Source organism: Canis lupus, chromosome 3 (assembly GCF_003254725.2).
Source record: "Canis lupus dingo isolate Sandy chromosome 3, ASM325472v2, whole genome shotgun sequence".
Classification (NCBI taxonomy): Eukaryota; Metazoa; Chordata; class Mammalia; order Carnivora; family Canidae; genus Canis; species Canis lupus.
The window spans coordinates 90,529,131-90,539,837 of NC_064245.1; positions in this window are offsets into that span (position 1 = coordinate 90,529,131).

Genomic DNA, 10,707 nt, shown 5'->3' on the forward strand with positions numbered 1-10,707 from the left:
CTCCAAAGAAACTTTCTTGGACCAAATGAAATACTACTCCAGAAAGCTGATAAAAGAAATATTCTTTAAACCGGGTAATACCAAAACATCAGTTCTCCAGCAGGTAATACAAATACAACCACAATCCAGAGACTCAGATTTCAAAATAGTTTTTCTCCTCTTTACAAACATACTGATTTCAAGCGCAGCGGTAGTAGCAGAAGTGGGCTTAAAAATAAGATTATATATAATGTAATATGATGTAGTATCATGTCATGTGCTTATACATATATAAATGAGATTCATATGCATGATACATAAGATTTTTAAAATATTTTATTATTTATTTATTCATGAGAGACACAGAGAGAGGCAGAGACGCAGGCAGAGGGAGAAGGAGGCTTCCTGCGGGGAGCTCGATGGGGGACTCGATGCCAGAACCCCGGGGTCACGCCCTGAGCCAAAGGCAGATGCTCAACCACTGAGCCACCCGGGGGCCCCTATAAGATTTATATATAAACACTTAAGCATAAAATATGATATATATAACGTATATAGCATGTAACATGGGATATATTTCTAAATATTATATCAGATAGATCGTTCTCTTCCTTAGGTCACTTTCAGGAATGCAGTGGCTGTAAAATGACTGCTTTTAGTCATATCAGATATTATTTGAAGAATGAGAGGAAGAGGACCTTGAAAATGGCTGGGATCCATTTTCTCTCTTCATTTATTGTTCTCATTCAACAAATAGCTAATGTTAATTAAGCGCCTGCAGGGAGCCAGATGTAAGAACGTGCGTGTATTTTTTTCTGCAGTCCTTACACCATCCCTGGGCGGCATTTTGCTATTTTTGTCCCTCTGCTGTAGATGAGAAAACTGAGACCCTAATAAGTTAAGTGCCTGCTTGTGTTCTCGCAGCTGATAAGGAAGAGGAGCAGGATTAATAGGCAGGCAGTCTGGCTTCAGAGTCCACCCTCGATTGCCTCTCCAAGCACTCATGGAGTGTACACTACAGAGGGGTCCCTGTGCCAGGACCTTCACTGCCACCTAATACATTCATCCGCTGGCCCCCTGGCCCCTTGCATTTGAGGCCACTCAGGTAAGTGACCAAGCAAAGCCATCGTGCCTTTTTCCTTCCCCTTCACCTTAGGAAGCTTGGGTAAGGAGCGATCTCTGCAAAACCGGGAGATGAGGTTGCGGAAAACGCTCTCACGTATTCTAAGAAGTGTCCCATGCTCCCAAAGTAGCTGTGGGTTCGGGGAGCAGAAGAGATAACAAGGCATGCAGCCTTTTGAAGTCCAACCAGATGAAGGAACAATCGTGGCCAGCTGCAGAGCTCGGACCTACAAACCTCCTCCGCCAATTCCCAGTCATCTTCCCAGGGAGCCACATTGTTCTCATCAGCATGCTCCATAAATTTTGCAGTAGGATGCAAGCTGCTGGCTTGAAGCTGACACTGATTGAAAAACCTCGCCCCAGGCCAACGGCTGTAAGAAGAGAACTTGGGGGTCCAGGAGGAAACACCACTGCTTGTTGTTTAGCAGATTTGTCAGTATTTAGAGATCACAGGAGAGATAGAGAACACCAAGATAAGGCTAATTCCCCCAAGGGGAAATATTGCTGGGCTGTGATTTCATTTTTTTCTTTTTTCTTTTCTTTCTTTTTTTTACTTTGGTCAAGCCAAAACACAAATTCTGTATCAGGTAAGTTGTTCTTGGTAGCTACCAAAAGGATTATAAAGATTTGGTCTGCCAAGTTGGTTGGTTTGGTTTGGTTGTTGCTTTTTTTTTTTTTTTTTTTTTTTTCCTCTTTACCTTCCAGTGAACTTTCTCCTTTCTCCCTTCAAGCAATAGAGGGTGACCAGGCTACAGAAACCAGGTTTTGTCTCATTAGAAAGTAGCCAAGGGCTCTTTCAACTCATAAAGTGGGAGAAAGATCACAGATAAAATAAGAGACGACATTCAGGTGTGGATGACAAGAGAGTGCCAAGAGGGTTATGTTAATAATTACAGTCTGACAGTACGAATGAGACCCCTGTTAAAAAAAAAAAAAAAAAAAAAAAAAAAAAAAAAAAACTACTTTATGATGTCTTTACAGCACTTTCTGAATGTTCTGCATGATAAAGCCAATTTTGAGGTTTCCCATCCCCCTTCCCCAATAAACAGAACAGTTCTCCCCAGGAAATTATTCAGAAAGCAAAAGTAAACACTTTCCCTCTCCAAGCAGAACAGAGTCATTTTTTACAACAGGAAGAAAATGAAATAAAACATGCGCTATAATACATCGTGGTTGCCTTCTTTAGCGTGTTGGAAATTCTGGAGGGCACATGTTTGGATCCATGAGACAATTTTCCTGGGTAAAAAGCTTACAATCCCCCTCCCCCCCCCCACACCAAGTTCTCTCTCAACTCTAACCAATTCCAGGTCTTTTCTTTCTATCCCTTCCTTGCTTTTCTATCACATTTCGAGGTAACTGTCAATGGACAGTTGTTTCACGACACTTCGCTTTAGTGTTTACTTATTCATGCTACAAATTTGTCCAGCAGGTACCTGGGGACAAGAGCACTGGCTGGGACTAATGTAAAAATGAATGAAATTGGGTCCCTGCTTTGATTAAATCACAGCGCTAGGAAAAAATGGTAGACCTAGAAATCTGTAGTTGCACGTGTGAAACATTATTATAATGTTTACAAGCACATTCCATGAGGTCCAATGTACCTGGCTTTGAACAATATCTTTTTCATTTAGTAAATACATTGACCTTGGTTAAGTTACTTAAGTTTTCTGGAGCGTGATTCCTTATCAGTGAAGTGGAGATCATGCCCACCTCAAGGGGTCAAAGCAGCGATGAAAATAGAGGTGGTACATAAAATGTTTAAAAGTGAATATTCTAAAAAAAAAAAAAAGTGAATATTCTAGCAATGAGGCAAATGATACGTTAGGTAAGGGAAGTATTGTGATGGGGCATAGGAAGTGCGGACACAGCTAAGGCTTCCTAGGAGCTGTAAAATTTGAGGTGGAGTCTAAAGAAGATATCACAGAGACGTAAGAGGTGGGTCATAGGAAATCCTGAAAGTGAAATCCACACAGAACTATCCAGGACTGACAAGTAATTGTGTGTGATTGGAGTGTGGGTTCACGCTGGGCGACAGAAATAAATGAAACTTGAAAAATGAATTGGGAGAAGGCTATGAATGGACTTTTGTTCCATGCTGAGGAATTTTAATCTCTGAAAATGAGAAATAATTAAACATCTATAAGAAGTGGAATAAAATCACAGAATCCTACTTTAGAAAGTGAAATGTGGAACTGTAGGTGCTGTGTAGTCAGTGGGTGACCGTAGGGGAGGCTGGGGACAGGAAAACCAGTTCAGAGGATATAGGAAATGTCTACACATAATATTTAGGTGTAAGTTATATTTATACGTAGACCTACGAATTATGTTTATATTTCATATAAGGTTGTGTACATTATAGAATAATATAAATACAATAAAACCTACATTTATGCAATAATATAAAAGCAATAAAACCTAGAGTCAAGCAGTAAAAATGAAAATGAAAAAAGGGATGGGAGCGAGAGAGAAGCGCACAGGAACTTTATGATTGAGTGGATATAGGTTATTGGGAATCTGGATATGCCAAAGGCATTTCTGACGCTTACAGCCTGGGAGACTGAGTGATTTGGGATATGTTTCGTGATTATATATGATTCAGGATGAATAGAAAGAATGAGGGAGTGTGGTGGTTTGGATTATCCTCCAATTCTTTATGGTCACCCCGTATGTGTCCATATCCTTTGCCAGCTACCTTTGCAGTGTCTCCCACTGGAGACAGAGCACCTTTCCTTGTCTCACTGATGTGAGCTTGGCCATGTGATTTACTTTGGCCAACGGAATATGGATCAAAGTGTCAGGATGCCAGTTGCAGGCTGAGGCTTTAACAGATCTCCTTTATTTCTCCTCAGACTCATGTATTCATTCCAGGGATGCACTAGGAGAAGTGCACACTCCAGGGAGCTTTGGGATCCAAAAAGAATGAGAAAGCACACGGAGTATACATAAATCCAACCCATAACCTAGGGAAAACCCCAATCAAGCCCAGCCAAGTCACAGCCTAAAGCAAGCTTCTCAAAATAACCTGCAGAACTTTAAGCAAAACAATAAATTCTTGCTGTTGCATGCCTTCTTTTTTTTTTTTTTTTTTTTTTTTTTTGTTACTTGCCTTCTTGAAATAGTTTTTATTCAGCATTATGGTAGCAAGAGCCCACAAATACAAACAGAAACAGTGGGATTTGAGTGTCTGGTTCCAATTTGTTCCCAGAGCCCAACTATCTCCCTACCCTTGGATTCTCTGAGCGGCCACATTACTCCAATTAGTCCTTTTTTTTTGTTTTCTGAAGCTGAATAGAATGGTTTCTGTTATTTGTCACCCACTGAATTTTATTACACTTAAAATTCTGCTGAGATACTTTAATCTTAATTATCTTTCCGGATATAGCGGTAGAATAATGAGGCCACATGTTAGACCAGGAATTATCATGGATAGGAAAGGACCATTTCATTAAAGATTTAGTCAATTAATGAATTAATTAATTAATGACAGAGTGGCTTCCATAGCTATAGATGATATATACGTTCCCTTACGCCAGCTAAAGAGCATCTTGAAACCATGTTTCACTGACAAGTAACAAAGGGATTGAATTAAAGAGTATGGGTAATATAAATATTTAAGATGTGGTTAAATAAAGAATGGATTGGGAAGGAATATGAATGAACGGAGACTAGGAAAGAAGGATGTTGTTAACGCAAAAGGAGAACTGGATGAAAGAGGAAGTGGTAAACAGTATCGAATAGCAGAGAGAGAGCAATTAGGTTAGATAACCATTAGCAGAATTAGGTTATGAGTGAATTTTCCATCTGAGCAATTAAAGTGATGTTTGTGCCAAGGGAGTTTGAGAGTCTTTGCAGAGAACAAATTTGAAGGGAGAGGGAAAGCCTTCCAGATACCGAAGAGTATCTGGAAAGGGGGAAAAGGAAGGGAGAGAGATAGAAAAGAGAGGAAAAAGAGAGAAAGAGAGAGAAAAGGGGGGGGGGGCAGAAAAAATAGACAAGCCCCAAGGTTGCACTTAAAACATTTCCTGCACCTGAGCTGACCTTCTCTTGTTATTTCAGTTCCTAGTAGACTGAGATTGGTGAGGAACGCAAAGCTCTTTGTGATTATTTATATTACAATTAGTCATGTTCGTCTATAAAGCAATTGTTTAGAAAATATGGTGTTTAAAATTTTTCCCCATTTTTTTGTCTTCAAAATTCCCACATTAAACACTGTTCAATTCTTATTAAACAGGAGTATAAGCAAATAAAACTGATTATGTGATCACGGCTTTTGTGTCTGACAAAGTAGCCTTGGTTTATTTAGGCTTTTTATCTACTTTAGGAAAACAAGTTTCAAATGTGATACTAGAACACAATGACTGCCCTTAATTGGGTCTTTCCAAATAAGCTGAATTTACTCTAAGAGCAGATGTGCTATGAATGTGCTCGCTGAATGGCCATGAAAGGAGAGAATTTTTATGTCTCTTTTTATAATTATGTTTCCTGTATATAGAACAGTGTCTGACATATAGTGGTTCTCGGAGAATATCTGTTAAATGAATCAATAAGTGCACATGTGTCTTTGGTTTGTTTGTCCTCTCTCAGCCTTATGGTTTGAACACCATGCTCTTGAGTTTTCCCCCCTCCCACTCTGCCTTTTTCTCTCAGTTTCAACTAGTAAAATCTGGATGGGAGATTCCACTATAATGAGAATACACTACAGTGGTGTGTAGGTTTACAGGTTTAGATGGTTATTATGCGTGCTCAGTCATAGCATCCACATCACAATGTCCTTGAAAGAACTGGCAATCAATCTCGTTTCATGCTTCTTTTGGGGTAAATATTGAAGCGGATGAGCAGAGCAGTCAGTACACCAAGGTATTGGTATAGTTGCACTCAGAGGAAAGCTCCAGTCCTGGGTATAGGAGAGTCCATCTGGTTTTAAATAAATCAGAAGCTAAAATACAGGGACAGTTTTCACATACTCTATTCCTGCTCCCAACAAAGACTAATAGGACTTTGTCGTGTTGTCAGAGCCACAAGCAAACAGGATGGAATTCAAGGCAAACCTCCACCCCCCACCCACCCCCATCCCCCCAGATCAAATCAGGGCACAATCAGTCAGAGAGAGTAATCAGAGCCAAGACCACAGTCAGGCTACAGCTTGGGAAAGCATATTCTATAAGGGGTTTGAAGACCGTCTACTGGATGAAGATCTCCATTCTAAGATCTCATCTGACCAGATAGGTTTAGACATTAAACGGGACTGAGTCTGCAGGCCTGGGGACCTGCAGTAGCTGAATCTCCCTGGGGCCAGAACCGCAGAAAAGACCATTGCCACGTATTTACTATGCAACCTACCAGGGATATCCAAGACATAATAGTTTGCTTTTACATTTATCTCCCAAACCTTTGAACCCTGAATAATTTCCTAACACACTTTAAGCTTTGCTAAGGGTGTTCTAATGCAATGGTTTGTTCTGATTAAATAAATTTGTTTCATTTATATTTATTATAATTTATAGACTATCTGAAATCTGGAAGTTAATTGCCTTTGGGGTCAGGAAATAAACCATTCTTGGAGACCAATTCAATTTTAGGCAATATAAGTTAAGCATCGGATACTACAACTAGAAAGAAATTTCAAGTGCAGCTAAACTAATGGTTACTAAAGGATATTTGCTGTGTTTTTTTTATGAGAGAAAAACATCAAATAGTGTTATGAAATGCCACACATTATATTCGTCTTTTTGAAATTTCTGAAAGTATATTAGTATCTTAAAATGTCAAAAATTTTTTCAATGAAAACTGTATTTACATATGTTTAAGCCACCTTCAAATAGTGGACCACAGACTGCTTTATGTGCAAAACATCAATTAAAAACCAATAACTACTGGAAGCACTAACTAGCTAACACCATTCAAATGTGGACATTCATTCTTTTTATTTCAGGACTTGGAGGGGTCATTAGTACAAAGATCTGTTCTTTTCCCTCTTGTTTTCTCATTCTACCCATCTTCCTGTCTAGCTGCTTTTGCTTCAAATATTTCCCACATCAAGCTGAAACTGACTCCAAGAAACTATTTGCTGTTGAGAATTTTTCTGAGGCCCCTACTCTCCCATTTAACAACTTTCTGGACTTTTGCCCTTTGTTGTTGTACTAGAACACTGAACTACTCATTTTATGCCTTCCCCAACCTCTTTCCCATCAGAATGGATTACACCAACATACATTTGAGAGTTCTTGAACTCCTCCTCCTATATTTCCTCCTCCTCATCCCATTAAAACAGTCTCAAAATCCTGTCACTTTTTACCACCGAAAGCTTGCAAATCCTCAACTCTCCTTGCTCACTTTAATACCAAAAGGTTGTATTAGTTTGAATTTCCCGTAACAACAAAATCTGAGACGGGGACTTGGGCACAGGTAGTTGATTGGGGAGGCAACTCCAGAAAGGAGGAATAAGAGAGCTGGAAGAGTGAGCCCGGCAAGGAAGAGAAAGCAATCAAAGCTGTGTTGTCCTGCTGCTTCTCAGTGGTGCTGGGGAAGCTCTGCAGAACCACGGAGAATACATCTGAGAATTTTCCCTTTGAAGGATGAGAGGTGGGTCTTTATCCTTTCTCCCTTCCTGTATTGGTTGAAAGGGTGACCCTCCTTCACGTCTGGACTACTCTGCAAACATGTTCTGAGACAGAAAAGCTGACACAAGTGAGGCGCTTGAGGTAGCATGCTGCCCTTGCACACAAAGCTGCCCAACAGAGCTGCAGCTGAAACCAGAGTCCTGGGCAAAGGAAGCAGTGTTTGCTAAACAGCCTTTTAACTACTCTAGTCTCCACGCTCGCCCCTCTGGAAGCCATTCTTTACACTATCTCCAGAATAATCATTTTTATCCATTAATGCAACATAAATTTCTTAAGTGCATTCTATTTGCCAGGTACTGCTCTATCGGTTGGTGAACAAGACCAGTTTTTAATACCAGGGGATTTCCATTCTAAAAGGACACAGATGAAAACAAGCAAGGAAGCAGGGGAAAATGTAATGTCAGAGAGTGGTAGATCTGATGCAGTTAATTAAAATAAATGTGTGAAAAAAAGACTGGATAAGTCCTCTACATGACCCAGAAAGTTACTGCAGAGAACAGAGAGACCGATAACTTAGTCTGGCTCACTGGCAGTGGGTATGCAGAGGAGTGGATTGATTCAAAGTACATTTAGGAGTTAGTCAGTGGATTGGCAGTGAATTGAGGTGAAGGGCAAGGAATAGAGAAAAACAGGAAAGATGCCCAAATGTTTGCCTTGAACACTCAACAGATAGCATTACGACTTTTTGAGACACACAAGCCTGGGGGGAAGAGGGAGACTTAGGAAGAAATAATGGGTCTCTGCTGACCCAGGTTAAATTTGAGATGATTATTAAGGTATACATGCGGAGGTAAGCTTAAATGTGAAAATGTTCTTCTCCCACTTAAAAATTCTTTTAGAATTCTACTTGCCCTCAGGATAAAGACCAAACTTATTGGTAAGACACATTCTGTGCTCACAAAACCTTCCCTTTCATCCACATACATATTCGAATATTCAGTCACATTGTTATTTATTTGCAAGTCTCAAAATGTCACATTCTCTTCGTGCCTCTCTATACTTCCCTGTGGCCTCTTTCCATTCTTTCTTACTCATTCACTCTCTTCCAAACTTAGTTCTGGATTTATCCTTCGCAGACTTTTTCTGACAACCTTGTCCTGAGTTGAGTTCAACCCACCCTGAGTGGAGAACACCTCATCCTCAGTCTGCATTCTCTGCGCTTCTCTGTAACATGATGCTCCATCCATTGGGAACTGTATTTTTTTTTCCCATTCTTCATTTGTTTTCCCCATTAGCTGATATGCGGGAAAATTGTAGCATTTAACACTTTCCTCAGTAGTACTCAATATATGTTTCTGTTGCTTGAACAAATCAGATAAGAAATGAATGAATGAATGAATGATAGATGAGGGAAAAATACAGAAATAGTTGAACATCTATTTGTAGATGTTAGTTAAACATCTACACATTTTTTAATATAACATAATATTAGTTTTGCTTTATTCATTTGGGTTCCTCCTTTGAACGTTTATAATAACATGTTTGTAAGAAATTAGAAGGTGTCTAACTACTATTTAATATTCACATTAAAATTTATATCTACGTAAGTCCTCTAATACAACAAATAGTAAACTGAAAAAAAAATATTGAGAATTCATTTTCATCTATTATTTGTACCTATACCCCCTAAAAAGAAAGTTGTGTAATGTAGCAAACTGAGATAAATATAATAAGAGGATAAATTATACTTTGAAGCAGATGAGGAAATCAAGGAAGATATAATTTAAGGGACTGTAAACAAAATAAAGCTGCCAGTCAACTAACTGGCCACAGGGTTCAAAGCTAACCGAAAGGCAAAGAAATGTTTGGAAATAGAATTTTTAAGAGACAGTTCCAAATGGAATCATTAGTTTAAGGAGTTAGAATTTCCATAGGATAAAAGCAAATTAAATAAATACTGAGATCAAGTAAAGTGTTTCGGGATCAAGGAATAAATATCTTCCCTCTGAATAAGTGAATGGTATGTTCAAGTAGGTTTATTCAGAATGAATCCTGATGTTCTTTCCCTTATGAAAGAATATGATTCAATGAGGACAGATGTAAGACTAGGTTTGTGGGTCAGTCCAGGTTCAATCAGAGAAGCAGAACCTTTAGGGTATATATTTAATAAGATTTGTTACAGATATTTGACCATATGCAACTGTGGGAGCAGAGTAAACAATTTCTATAGGGTGTTGAGTTTATGTATGTCTGATGCTACAGCCTGAAGTCTGCAGGGCACGTGGCTGGGAAGGGAAGACAATAGAAAAGTGGGGGAGAACAAGGATGAGCTGGAAACACAGCATCAGAAGGAGCCCAGGACAGCCTGAAATGGTGTCCATTCTTGGTGACTTTGACCTTTAAGGTGTGTCTTTCAGGGCCCTTCATCACAGAGCGAAACACATATACCCGGTCCAGGAGGCAGAGCAGATGAAGCTGTATCCAGAAATCCCTCTTGTGCCCACCCTGATGGGAAACAGAGGAGCAGGAATTCTGGAAAATGAAGTTCAGCTTAGGCAAGCTGACACATTTCCAAAGCCAACATAGTTCAGCATAATGGAGTTACAAATCCAGTATGTATTGAGTAAATGAGGGGAAATCTGGGGTGGAGTGATGGATAGGCAGGTGGATGCATGAATAAATGCATAGGTCTCTGCATTCTTCCCAAAGGCTATTTCACTGCCAGTCTTCTTTGTAATGCCTTATCACCAATTCAAATCATATGTGCTTTATGAAAACAATGCATGATTATTATTAGAATTAACATAAATTAAGATTAAATATTAACAGGAGATTGATTCAAAGTTTGCAATTGAAGGTCCAGCTTTAATATTAATGGCTAACCCTTACCAAGCATTTACTTGGTCACATTAATGATCTGATTTAATTCTCACAACAACTCATACTTTGTCTTATGTCCCATGTCTTTCTTCTGAAAGATAAGCATTTAGTTTTGCTTGAAAGTTATTGAGAGAATATTTATTTTTTCCTTAATTTTGGCCTTTGT